Source organism: Chlorocebus sabaeus, chromosome 21 (assembly GCF_047675955.1).
Source record: "Chlorocebus sabaeus isolate Y175 chromosome 21, mChlSab1.0.hap1, whole genome shotgun sequence".
NCBI lineage: Eukaryota > Metazoa > Chordata > Mammalia > Primates > Cercopithecidae > Chlorocebus > Chlorocebus sabaeus.
This window is the reverse complement of record NC_132924.1, coordinates 110,508,633-110,523,363: the sequence shown is the minus strand read 5'-3', so window position 1 is coordinate 110,523,363 and position 14,731 is coordinate 110,508,633. Positions and strand designations below refer to the sequence as shown.

General features: G+C 38.2%; 1 protein-coding gene across 2 annotated transcripts in view; it reads left to right on the top strand.

Moving 5' to 3' along the window:
- DGKI (diacylglycerol kinase iota) overlaps positions 1 to 14,731 on the top strand; it is a 467,928-nt gene that overhangs the window by 393,266 nt on the left and 59,931 nt on the right. The window lies entirely within an intron of this gene.

Genomic DNA, 14,731 nt, shown 5'->3' with positions numbered 1-14,731 from the left:
GGTGAGAAGTGGTTGACTGACATTATTACTGCTAGGACCATAATGATTTTGTCTTTAAGTTAAAAAAAATATTTTCAAGGTTCAAGGAAGTTCTATTTAAAATGACATGATTCTGGAAATGTATTTGCTCTTATCATTAATTGTACCACCACGATTAGTGACAAGACTATATTTCATTTGGCAGAAGATTAATAAGGAGGGAATTAACTTAAATTTTAGCAGATCAAATCTATTTGAGTTGTAAGGAAGAATTTTGCCACTTGAGGATCTATGAGATAAGAAAATAGGCATGGAATGAAAACTCTGATGTATTATTCTTCAGTTTTCTTTGAGAAAAGGACTGACTCAAATCTGAGTCAGATGGGTTAAGAGCAGACAGGTAAAGGGGCTAGGAGACACTGCTTTTGTTTCTGAATCAGAATAACTTTTTTCTGGTTCTTAGATTTTGTAGTTTGTAAGAAACCCCCAAATGACTGAAAGAGGTGTACTTTTTCTCAGTGTCCCCAAGTCCTAGGCCTGAAAGAACTAAAACGGACTGTCACACAAATAATATCTTGGCACTAGACTAAGACACAGGGGAAACAGTGTAGTGAACCACACAGAGGGCAGATATTCAATCCAGAAAACTGTGTCTAGGCAGGTATCTGGTACCCTATCAGCTACACATGACTAATGGGTTTTTATGACTGGCAGAGGATTTCTCGTGACAAGGAAAGATACTGCTAGCAAATGTTTAACTATAATGTGTGAGGTCTGATTTGTGATTTCATTTGAATCCTAAGAAATAGCGTAAATGATTCAGTCCATCATGTATTGAACAAGTCAATATTGGGCACCTTCAGTGATTGAAGTCAGACACTGAAGATATAAAACTAAAGAAGAAATAATTATTGCCCTTGAAGAGCTTATATTTAAAGGGGAAATATTAGACCAATTATTACAATTCCTACTAATAAGTGCTGTTATGGATATATGCATAGAGTGTTCTGGAAACAAGATGAAATAGAATTTGCTGTTTTTTTTAGGTTTAACATTTTTACTTCTAGAAAGGATGAATATTTAAAGAATTAACGAAAATGTCAGCCTCAAAGAAAAAAAATAGGCTTATTAGGGGTTCTATGTGTATTTTCTTCATCTTTTACATATGAACAAATAAGTATTTGTCCTTCCTCATTGTGTAAACCAGAAATGTCTCTCAAATAATGGAAAACACTCGATGTAGTTCAACATCCCTGTATGTTATGTGTGCTTAAGGAAATTTGGTCAACCGAAATTATTTGGAGATATCAAAACACCTAATAATACTTTAAACTGAAAAGCTGGCCTTTTTAGTATAGTCTGCAATTGCAATTCTGAATCACTATATCAAGAAAATAAAGCCCAGAAACCTCCTCTGTTCTGAAAACTCAGATATGCTAGACTGATTAGGAGTGAAATAACTTCATTCCTCTCTGGTCCTCAACTATTTTCTTTGTTCAGTTTCTTCTGGACATTAGGTTATGGCCTGAACCTAATATAAAGGGTAATTGTGCTTATTGTGAGAGCTTCAGGTTCTCAACAGGAAGACAGACTATTGGACAGCAATTTTGATTTTGGAAATATTCTTTGAATGTCACAATCAGATAAGTGGGAGAAAATTAATCTTCTTAGTGGGATGCAGGTTTTGCTGAAATGTATCTTAGAGATGAAATCAGTGCTGTCAGGATAAAGATGGCTCCTGGCATCTGTTTCACTGAGATAGTTGGGTCCCATTTCTACCTGCCTTTGACGTCCCTGCTTACCTTTGACTGCTCTCAATCTTGCTCACCCCGAATAATCATTCCAACTGGAAAAATACAGGATAGCTGACATATGTCTTCCGTTCTTCTTCTTTTTCTCCCTGACTTACCTCGAGTTTGAAATGAATTGGTGAATTAGTCTATTTGGCAAGCACATAATAACACTCTATTCCTATGGGTGTGTGAAATATTTAATAAGAGATTTTGCTTTGTTATTTTTATAATTGTTCCTCAATCAGTTATGCATTTGGAGGCCCTAAACCACTTGGAGGAAATGGATTTAAATTTGCCTCTCCAAGTTCAGCTAGTGAAAGAGTCAGAACAGAATTCCCTGCATACCAGATCTTATTTTTGACTGACATTAAAAGAAAAACAAACAAACTTACTTTAATGTTAAACATCCATTTTATTTGAAATACTCCCAGGAAATTCTCGCCTTTCATTGCCATGAGTTCCAAGTTTTGCCAATGATTAGAGCATGAGGAAATATTCGTGTTAAGTGGCTCTCTTTTGACATTTGTAAAACTGGCAGCCATGTTTATTCACACTTCAGGAACACTGTGAATGTGAGGCAGTATTGACTGGATCCCTCTTTAAAGCATGTGAATTCCTTGGATGACCAAACTGTGCATTTCTCCCTCTGTCTCCATAGCACTTTGCACCGTACCTAGAATGGTAGGCATTCAACAAGGCAGGCTTTTCGGGTGAATGGAAGGATGTTCCATTCATACAACATCCCTTGATAGAAAAGGCGCTCTGTCAAACCAAAGTAGATACATGTCTATTTATATTGCTATACTAAACCTAGTACTTATCAAATTATAACAAAATAATAGTGATAACAAAATAATATGTAAAATGTTGACCATTTTTGGTAGGCTGTAGGTTCCATTTCTATATTTCAAATTTGAATATAAATATGCTTGATCCAGGGAATTCACAGATCAAAATAATAAAGATGCACTTGAATGCCTGACTTGGAGAAATGTTGGTATTTCACAAGTGAGAAAGTAAAAGGTAAGTATGGTGGGTATAGGAAGATGTAGGTACTGTTGGTGAGCACAGTGATAGGAAGAGTGGCAAGGAAGAATTGTTTCCCAGGCACTCACCTCCAAAATAGACTGTTGGTCCGTTTGCTGCATTCTCCAACTTCCACCAATTCTTGTTTTCTCAATGTATCTGCCTTAGGTGAAAAATTTGATTAAACAGATCTAAAGTATGAAAGAGCGATCATTTTGAAATACTTTCAAAAAAATTTGCCTGCGAATCTCAAGTTGCTGGGATTTGGAGCAATCATCACTTACCATATTCAGCGTGGGGTTGAGGAATGTGAAAGGGATGTCATCTTAGTACTGGAAATGGTGGTGGTTGGGGAGTTATATAGGGCATGGGACTTCTTTGAGGTACTTCTGGGGCCTTCTGAATCCCCAACTCTAAGAAGATCAGAACAAGAGATATCTCAACACCGTGCTAGCACTATGTATTTGGAAATCAGGGAGATAGAGACCACATTTCCCACCCCTTTGCCTTTTTTTTTTTTTTTTTTTTAACTTTTCTGGATGATTGTGCCAGGCATCACGCATAAGAACAACAATCCCCTAACAGTTTTTTCCAGTACTCCATGAGATGCTGGTCTTACTCCATGATTTCCTTAGAATCTCCTTAAAGGTGGAAATGAAATGTTATAAGTTAAGTGCCTCCCACAGCTCTTGGGATAGAGTTAAGTACATAGCAGTTCTTAATATCTAACACTGGAGTAATTGAATTATTCTCACAGTCTGTCGAGTCCAATTTAATTTCTTGTTTTCAATATTACTAAGATTTATCTGCATTCATTATATTTTTTTTCACAGAGCTCCTTGAACTGATCTATAAGTGAGAAACTCTCTTGTCTTTAGACACATTAGAGTCAGGAGGAAGCAGACGCTGTTTAGATTCTGTTCCCACTCTCTCCTGAGAAGGGTGGGATGGGAGGGGATGTTGTCGGGAAAGCTTTTGGGTATGTTACAGTTATCTTCAGAGGTGCCAAACCAGCTTCCAACCCCGCCTAGTTTTGTCTTCCATTTTCTAAAACTGGGATCAGAAGTCCTTATTTGGATTTCCTAAAAATAACTAGCTGTGGCTGAGTCCTTACTCAGTTACCACAGGGAGATATTGCATATCCGGGATCACGAGATAAGTGAGGTGCCTTCCTTATAAGCCCCACGTGCTAAGACTAAACGTGGCCCTCATGTGACTTTCCTTCACAATCCAGAGCTCCCTCATGTTTCAACTTATGCTTATAAAGAAAAAAAAAGAAGTCCACATTCACAAAATCCAGATGGATTATGTCTCAACGGAAGCTGTTGGCCAGGGCTCCCAGAGTCACTAGGATAAAGCCGGCAGCTTGGCTTTTTCTAAAGGGCCCTTCCTCCTCGCTCTCCGGGTATGTCTCCGTTGGCTGGATTTTAGAATAATGTGCCTTTTCTGTTTCTTCACCCTGTTTTTAGAGAGTGGGCTGGCACCTATATTGCAGAGACTGATTTCTAAAGGCAAGCCATCCATCCTTTATTGCTTCACGACTGTGCTGGGTTTAATTATTTCTTTTTTCATTTTGTCTCCAAAATACCAAAATGCAATGGTCACATTGTCAGGATGAATAAGCCTGTGAAGCATTATTTTCTCCAACTCCATCTCTTTATTTTATCTATTACTTTTCTGTGTCCACTGTCCACTTTTGCCCATTCTTCCTCAATCTCTCTCCTCATAGATTTCAAACTCCTTTGCCCTCATTTTGTTGCAGTTCTTAAAAGTTAACAGTAGGTGGCAGTACAATTTTAAACTCGAAAGATGTTCAGGAGACTCAGCAAACTGAGGAGGGTATACAGAAAGAAAGGAATTGTAAATACTAAAGGTAAAACAACGTTTTTTCAAAAATTAGTTTTTAAACTTTTTAATTGACTGATTGCATGTATTTATTGTGTACAACATGATTTTTTGATGTACATACACATTGTTGAATGTCTAAACCTGGCTAATCAATGAGTGTATTACATCACACCGTTATTTTCGTGGTGAGAACACTTAATATGCACTCCCTATGCATTTTTTAAGAATATATTATATCATCATTGACCAAAGTCACCATGTTGTACAATGGATCTCTTGAACTTAGTCTGCTAAACTGTAATTATATGACCTTTGACCAATATCTCCCCAACCTCAACAGTGCTATTTTCTAAAAGCCAAATATACCTAAAAACAGGAATCTATTAAAAACAAACAAACAAACAAACAAGAAAAAAACAAGATATTTCAAGCACTGCTCACACGGGGATCATCAATGCGTATATTTGAGTAGGAGAGTCTTAAAGACTGGGAAATTATGATGATAAAGGGAATTGGTAGAAATTTGTATCAAATGAAGAACTCACCAAGCAGCCTTTATTATTTACATGCTGGAAATTATTTCCTTCCCTCCACACAAATGCTCATCTCTGTCTTCTTCCTTCCATTTTGCTCTTTCTTCACCCTTTCCTCTGTTGGTCGTGAATGTTACCTTTGAGGCTGCTTGGCATTCCCTGAATGGGTTTGTGGCCACTTGAATAGAGAATGTGTTTGTCTTTCTCTCATTCAATGCCACTCTGTGTGGTTGCTGTAACTTTCATCTCTCACTCTCATTCTCGTCTGCTCTCTTTTACTGTATGTGCTTTGTTCATTGTTTCAAGAGAAATAGTCATAATTAGAAGGACCAAAAGCAAACAAAGAGAGGATTATGTAGTTGGTGAAGATTTGCAGTGCTGTGAGATTTCTGGTCCTGTTTTACCTAATTAGAGATGATTTGGGGCTAAAGTGATAATGGTGAAGATGTGACACAGATCCGTGGTCTCGCTCTTTCTCCCTTAGGTCCTGCAAATGATGTCATAGGCCTGGCAAACTAGTTATCCAGGATAGTCTAAGCACCTTTGAGAGATACTCAAGGGAAGAAAGCTATTGCCCAGAGATGATAATCTGTAGCCATGCTTTCACAGTACAGTAAATCATACCTTTCCTTACTTCATTTAAGTGAAGACCTTGTCTACCAACAGTTTTAGGAAATAAATGGATTTTGTGTAGCATCACCACTTCATGGTAAAACAGAAGAAAAACAAAGATGATGTTTCTGCAGTTGTGATGCAGACCCTTGAAAAGTGCCTGGAAAGAATGCCCAACTGGGAAATGAGTTTTCATTTGGGACTACATAGGAGTTTCACGGAGGACAAGCATCATGGCTCAAGAAGCAGGGAGGAAAGTCAAACCTGGAGAATGCTGACTAGGCATGGACATTCTTACATGTTCACCGTAGGAAAAAGGTGTGAGCACATGATGGGAGGCTGTTCTATCCAGGAAAGACTGGATTCCACCCAACTGTGACAAGGGTAAATGAGAAAGTCCAGGAAACTCTCAGGGCTGTGGTCAGGAGAGCGGAAAAGAAATAAAAGTAAATGATCTCTTTCTCTTCCTGAGTAGGATGGATGATCACCTGATGTTTATAGAAAGTGGTCTTTTAGCTGTGGTTCTCATCCCCAAAGCTAGACAGCAAAGAGGAAAGACAGGCATGAAAGGGAAATTTAATAAAATATGCATATAGTGAGTTGTTTTCAGTGTGTGGACATACGTGTGCTGCTTTGTTCCCCAGCAGGAACTTCACAACAAGGAGTGGTGTACTTATTTGTAGCGTGCTGTGTAGGCTGTAGAAGGAGCGCAGTGTCTAGCTTGCCCAGCATTCCTGCTTTGTTTCCTATTGTTATTGCAGCATGGTAACCAGAAAATGAAGGGGCCTTGGCTGTTTCAGTCAGGCCTGTGAATTGGATGAGTATCTCCCACCTCCTACTCCATCCAGTCTGTGGTCCTAGGGAAGTATCCTACTGCTGACTGTTTTCAGAATATGAATCTCCGCTCTCATGCCTATTCAGACACTGCTGTCATACCTGCCCTGCATGTCTATCTTACACCCATCTCAATGTGGTGGCCCCATCTCTTGGCCAACTCCCCACCAGGTGATGGTTTAGCAGTGTTAAGTAGAAGGTATATCTGTTGGGGACACTGGGAGTGGAGACAGACATTCATTTGTAGATGATTCTTTACAGAAAGTAGGAGTCCCATGTAGATGCATCCCCAATATTTATCTAATCTATTCTCTGTTCTTTAGGAGAGACAAAAATGGATAATCTACTGACATCCTATCTCCAAAGAAGGAAATGATGTGGCCATTCTGAGGGAGGGCCAAGTAGGGAAGCCATGGGTGCTTTTGAGTTAAAGCCATGAGATTTAAAAAAAAAAAAAAAAAAAAAAAAGAGTCTAAAAAAAATGAAAGAAAACAGGACAGTGTTATTCAAATAAAAAGGATATTGTGGTAGGATGAGCTTGTAAGTTTTGATCATTTCAGGGAGATTACCAAGAAAATGCACATGTCTAAAACCTATTGCAAAGTATATTATACCAGATATAAAGACTGAAATAGTCATGACACCCCTTATTTCAGTTCCAAGTTTATTGACTAAAAATGGTAAAACATCGTAAGAGATGCAATACTTTTTAAAGACCTTTGCCTTCCCAAATATAATACTCACTTGCCTTTATGTATTGCTCTTCGCTGGTAGAAAACTGGGCACATTTTTCAGTGTCCTTAAGCCTTGTAACCGTAGTCCTTTAAGATCTACTTGAAAGATAAGAGGCTTTGAAGGAAAAATTGTGGATCGAAGGCAATCTAAAAAAAGTATCTTTGAGTTTCTTAGAGATTCTTTGTGTCTTAGTGATAATAGAGTCTAGATAGAATGCTGTCTATAATGCAGCAGCCACTAGCCAATATGTGCTGAATGTCTTGTGCCCTGATTTGTGATATCTCTCTATATTAATCTAATAAAATGATTCATTCCAAGATATTATAGCTGTGTTTAGTTGGATAATTTCATATATTCAGACTGCCATGACAACACCCCCGTTCCAGAGGAACAAACTTACTTCCTTGGGAACCTGGAGACTCGTCTGAAGCTGACTGCCTCAAACACAGATTTCTGTTCTGTCTTGTTTTGTTTTCTCTGTTTCTTTGTTTATTTGAAGTTTGTGACTTTAAAAATTCAAGGGACTTTTGCTTTTGGGTCCATAATATGACTGTGCTGGTTTCAGTATGAAAATATTTTAATTTTTACCAGTTAAATTACACAATATTCTATCTTAAATAGCATTTTGTTTTCCCAAAACTTCCCTTTTTTTCAAGTTTCTCTGTGTATCCTAGTGTGAAAAGTCGTCTTTATTTTAAAGACAATATGGATATTCTCATAAGGAGGGTTAATATTGGGAAGGATACTTTCACCAGCAAATGTTCAGATCAAGATTCATGGAAGAGTAAATTCAAAATAAAATATGTATGTATATAATTATAAATATGTAGCTACATATTATTCTAATTTTTTTATTTCTAGACGGAGTTTTGCTCTTGTTGCCCAGGCAGGGGTGCGATGGTGCAATCTTGGCTCACTGCAACTTCTGCCTCCTGAGTTCAAGCAATTCTCCTGCCTCAGCCTCCCAAGTAGCTGGGATTACAGGCACGTGCCACCACGCCCAGATAATTTTTGTATTTTTTTTAGTAGAGACAGGGTTTCACCATGTTGGCCAGGCACGTGTCAAACTCCTGATCTCAGGTAATCCACCTGCCTTGGACTCCCAAAGTGCTGGGATTACAGGTGTGAGCCTCCATGCCCAGCTATTATTCTAGTTCTTTAAAAATAATTTTAAAATTGACATAAAATTATGTATTGTATACAACATGATGTTGCGAAGTATATATAACCATTAATTATGTAGCTAATTAGCATATGCATTACCATGCATAGTATTAATTTTGTTGTGAGAGCACTTAGCATCTATTCTCTTAGCATTTTTTAAGAATGCAGTGTATCATCCTTAACTATAGTCAGCATGCTATACAGTAAATCTCCTGAACTTATTCTTCCTATCTAACTATAACTTTGTCTACTTTGATGAGCATCTCTCCCATCTCCCTCACCCTCAAATGCCCCAGCCTCTGGTAACCTCCATTCTACTCTCTACTTCTGTGAAATCAACATTTTAGATTCCATGCAATATTTGTCTTTCTCTACCTGGCTTATTTAGCTTAACATAATACCCTTCAGGTTCATTCATGTTGTTGCAAATGACAGGATTTCCTTCTTTTTATGGCTGACTAGTATTTCGTTGTGTATATATACCACATTTTCTTTATCCATTTGTATGTTGATGGACACTTAGGTTGATTCCATATCTTGGTTGTTGGTAATTGTGCTGTAATAAATGTGGGAATGCAACTATCTCTTCAGCATGCTGGTTTCACATTCTTTTAATATTTACCATATGATTGCTGAATCATATGGTAGTTGTGTTTTTGTTTTGTTTTTTGAGGAAAATTCATATTATGTAGGTTGTTTCTTTGCACTGGTGATTGTTTCCCTTGCTGTGTAGAAGCTTTTGAATTTGAGGTAATCCCATTTCTCTATTCTTTCTTTTGTTGCCTGTACTTTTGAGGTCATGTCCAAAATAATCATTGCCCAGACTAATGTCATGGAGCTTTTCCATTTTCTTCTAGCAGTTTCATCATTTGGAGACTTATATTTTAATCCCCTTTGTTTAATCTATTTTGAGTTGATTTTTGCACATGCTGTGCGGTAAGAGTCTAATTACATTCTTCTGCATTTAGATATCTGCTTTTCCCCACACTATTTATTGAAAAGACTGTCCTTTCCTTATTATGTATTCTTGGAGCCTTTATTGAAAATCAGTTGGCTGCAAACATGTAGATTTATTTTCCGGCTCTCTATCCTGTTCCATTGTTTACTTGTCTGTTTTTATGCCAGTGTCATGCTGATTTGGTTACTATAGCTTTGTAAAATATTTTGAAGTTAGGTAGTGTGATGGCTCCAGCTTTGTTCTTTTGCTCTAGATTGCTTTGGCTCTTCAGGGTCTTTTGTGGTTTCATACACATTTTAGGATTGTTTCTTCTAATCTGTGAAGAATGTCTTTGGTTTTTTGATAGGAATTACATAGCATCTCTAGATTGCTTAAAATATGAACATTTTAGCAATACTAATTATTTTAATACATGAGAATGAGATGTCTTTCCATTTATTTGTATCTTTTTCAATTTCTTTCATCAATGTTTCATATCTTAATATAGTTTTAATTATTATTTATCTTCTCTTAATCTTTTTTTTTCCACTGTGGCAGTGGTGCCACAGTGGAAAAAGCCACAAGTTTCTTTAATAACAACTAGTTCAAAGACTCTGGGCAGACTTTTGCTCTTTTCACCTCCCTATAACTGTTTCTTGATCATTTTTCTTCTTTAAGTTTACATTTCACAAATGTTCTATTTACCCCTCCCTCCCTCCTTCTCTCCCTCCCTTCTTCCATCCTTCCTTCCCTCCCTCCCTCCCTCTTTCCCTCCATTTCTAAATTTCACAAAGATTTATTAATAATTTTTATCTGCTTTATGCCATCATCTTTTTAGTGTGTTCTTTGCCTGTGTTTTGTTTTCTCCTCTGGTATTTTTGCATAGATGTCATGCTGGTTTTTTACCATTATTATTTGTAATATTTGCATTGGGTGAGGTTTTTTTTTTTTTTTTTTTTTGAGCTTCTAGTTTGGGATGGATGATTGGGCTTAGTGATTTGGTGTGCTGCTCTTAAGTTTGACTTTGTCTCTCTTATCTTCAAACTTTTACTTAGCAGCAACCTCTTCTAGGTTTGGGTCTACTTCTGGCTAGCAGGACACCCTGGCTCAAAGTGGAAGGCTTTCTGCCATAGGTTTTGTTGTGTATAAAATAGTTTATATATCTTTAGCTGACTAAAATCAAAATTATCTGTTTCCCTAAAACTTAGCTCTATTTTGACTGTACTTGGTAGCTCTTCTTCACGTATGATGGTTTTGGCTTATAATTTAATCAAAGAGGGTATCTCTTTTTTTTTTTTTTTTTTTTGAGACAGAGTCTCGCTCTGTGGCCCAGGCTGGAGTGCAGTGGCGCAATCTCGGCTCACTGCAAGCTCCGCCTCCCGGGTTCATGCCATTCTCCTGCCTCAGCCTCCCGAGTAGCTGGGACTACAGGCACCCGCGACTGCACCCGGCTAATTTTTTTCTATTTTTTAGTAGAGACGGAGTTTCACCATGGTCTTGATCTCCTAACCTTGTGATCTGCCCGCCTCGGCCCCCCAAAGTGCTGGGATTACAGGCGTGAGCCACCGCGCCCGGCCGAGGATATTTCTTTTACTGTTTCTCATCCACCCTGTCATTTTCCATGGGTTTCAAAAAAAAAAATTGAAGGGCAGAGGAATTTTTTTTTCTGTGTTACTAACGTGGAAGTTTTTCAGTTACAGTCTTTAACTTGACCTCTGCCTTTTAATTTGTCTTCTTGTTCTTTTATGGTTCACTCTCCACTGCCTGCTCATTCCAGAATGTGTGACTTCTCTGCCTCACAAGCTTGCTCCATTTAGCTTAGAAGGTAAATTGCAAGCACTTCACAGGGGCCCCACATACCCTGTATGAAATGGCCCCTGCCACTTATTTTTCGAGTCCTTGCTTTTATTACTCCTTTACATTCTAGCAATACTGAGTTACTTGTATATCTGTTAGGATTCTATGCAATTTCATATCTGTACTCCTTTTCACACACCTATTGCTATTCTGCCTGGAGTTCTTCTTCCTAACTTACCTAATAAGCTCCTCTTTGTTCTTCAAAGCGAAGTTCAGATGATTCTTGGTTTTCTAAGCCTTCTTTCACACTTTTCATACCGAATCAATCTCTCTGTCCTCTGTGCTACCTCTTTGCTTCATATATATTTTGATCATTATATATTTTTTACATTATAATCATTTGTTTGCATATTTTCCTTTTTCACTAGATTATGAGTTCCCTGAAATTGTTCTTTGTGTCTCCTTCCCTTGGCACATGGCCTGGTAATAATAGGGTCTCAAGTAATAAACTGAATCAACATGAATGGAGAGAGTCAAACCTGAATAATAATGATTTAGGCTTAATAGGAGAAACATTTTTAAATGCACGGCTTGAAGTTTTGTTTTGTATTATTTTGCTGCATTTAAGCAAAATAAAATGTAGAAAGTACCAACATAAATAAAAACTAAGCAGAAACAATATAAATATTCTGTAGCTAAAGGACTCATGATCAGGAAAGAAGTAGAGGACAGCTATAAGAATGCTAGTAATGGTTTACATTATAAGGCCAGATACTTGCTCCAAGATAAAGTATACATAGTGGAAAAATAAACAGTCTAGGATAAAACCACATGTCTTTCAGGTGTGGTGAAAAGAATAACCGGGGGGCTTTCCTGCATGCCTCAGTTGTCAGGTTTAAGATAATTATCTGTTTCTGGGATTCAACCTCTGTTGTTAAAATAACTACTTATATTGCTGATTTCAGAATATTTCTTCTCTCCTGAGCTAGCTAGCTTCCTTCCTTCCTTCCTTCCTTCCTTCCTTCCTTCCTTCCTTCCTTCCTTCCTTCCTTCCTTCCTTCCTTCCTTCCTTCTTTCCTTCCTCCCTCCCTCCCTCCCTCCCTCCCTCCCTCCCTCCCTCCCTTCCTTCCTTCCTTCCTTCCTCTCTCTTTCTCTTTCTCTCTCTCTCTCTCGACAGAGTTTTACTCTTGTCACCCAAGCTGGAGTGCAATGGCACGGTCTTGGCTCACTGCAACCTCTGCCTCCCGGGTTCAAGTGATTCTCCTGCCTCAGTCTCCCAAGTAGCTGGGATTACAGGCACCTGCCACTATACCGAGCTACTTTTTGTATTTTCAGTAGAGATGGGATTTCACCATGTTGGCCAGGCTGGTTTCGAAATCCTGACCTCAGGTGATGCACCCGTGAGCTAACTTTTTATGCCAATTTCCAGCAATAATGGATGATGTGCACATCTCAGTAGTACAATGCAGTAACTTGTTGCAGCGAAAGGTGAAATACTGAGTGAGGATGGAAATACTCCATATGTCTTAAAATTCCACAAAGCCAGGCATATGGGAGACATTCAACATGGAAACTCAACATGACTAATTTTCACAAAACAGTCTGAAATTGATATTTTATCCACTGCCTGGACATACTGCAGAATGCATCCCCTTGGGACTCTAACGGAGCCATCTGGAATTTTTCAGATTGAATATCAGTGCTTTGCTTTTGCAGAAAGCCAGCAAAGGCTCTGCTTCACAAGCTCTCCACCTGAGACATTTAGTTGTCCTTTGGCATGAATTTTACTTTCTTCCTGTAGCTCTGTGACAAATTAATTGCAAACAATCCAAGACACGTTTTTACTGACTTCTCATCAGCAAACACCAGGAGGAAAGATATTTCCTTGTGGCTAACTCTATTATGACCTAAATAGCTGAAGAAATTAGCTTATTTTATTTAAAATATAGGTTTTATTTTAGATTCAGCTTCTAATTTCATTTCACCTCTCATTCAATACTACCCCCCTGGCACACTTTAGTTTTTCTAATTATTAAGGCAGAATAGGGGTGTCTCTGTTTCTGGGTGCTTTTGATGTCCTTTGGCTCTGAGAGTGTCCACATTATAACTAATTGGAGCTTCAAGCACATTCTCTAGGACTTTTTCTTGCAGCTGACCTAGGAGCAGGCAAACTTGTCCTAAAGATGGTTTGACAGTAACATGATGACTTTTTGGGAAGCTCCAGAATGTGTCAGTCTGAATATCAGTGTGACAGAACTGAGATTAATTCAACTCAACACATTTTAATTAAGGGCTCACTTGTTCTAAATAAGATACAGCCTTAGTTTTCCAGGGGGTTACAACCCAGTGAGAAAGGCTGGTATGTGGATGATACAAAATAAGTGGATCCAATGGGAGGATAAATCAACCCTCACCAGGGAGGCCAAGTGATGTTTCTCGGGCAGTGTTGACTTAGGGATTGTGGCAGGTTTCTGCTCACCACTCCCCATGTCCATCTCCCAGAAGCCAATTTTCTTTTCACCAAATCTTGGGAATCTGTAGTTTTCATGAAAAAGTCTACTTTAAGAGACTTGCACAGTTGAAATAAGTTGATACTTTGCCACTCATTGAGGTTCAAGGCCTTTTCTCCATTACTACTGTCTTTATTCTTTACTGTTCACTCATATAATAAACAATAATAATACTAACCAGTAGGTAAAGTCATATCAAGCCTCCCCAAGTAGCTAAAAATTATCTTCAACCATTTTTGTATTGACTAAATGATTCGTGCCCTGCGGTTTATCTTCATGTCTCATAAATATTAGTTATAGTAATTGGCAGCTTTATTGCCAAACTCCTGAGTTTATCTTTGGTCATTTCCCTGCTATGGACTTGAGTGAGCTAATCATTCAGGGAAGAGGACTCCTTCAAAATAGGGGAAGTGTGTGACGTCTTGCCTTTCCCTTCGAAATTTCAACAACTCTGAATATAACGTTATATGTCTCTCTCTTTCTCCCCCAAAAAGAATAAGTGTGAGTCAAAGCCATAGTCTTCAAGCTGGAGGTGAATTCATCTCCAAACTTAGGTCTATACTACTCAAAGTATTTCAACTAGTAGTCAACAGAGGGGAAGTAAGCCTTTTAGGGTTGATATGATTTTTTCATTTGTGATCTGGTTACCGTAATTAGAGCAGAACTCACATATAGTTTGCAAAAGTTGTTGGTCAAGTTCTGTGGAACCCCAGCGATTGCCTTCTTGCCTCATGCTGTTTCTCCCACGTTCTGAGACATAAGGCAGCAAGTAGAGGGTCAGCTCACTCAAACATTAAATTCCATGAAGAGTGGAAACAAAAACTGGTAATGATAAGGGTGCATGCTGTTTCTTTTACCTTTGTCTCAATTTATACTGTTCAAGTAGATCTCTTTGTATCTACAGGCACCCAATCTAGTGCTTTTTTTTTTTTTACATCCCTGGCATTTACACTGGAGCCGTGT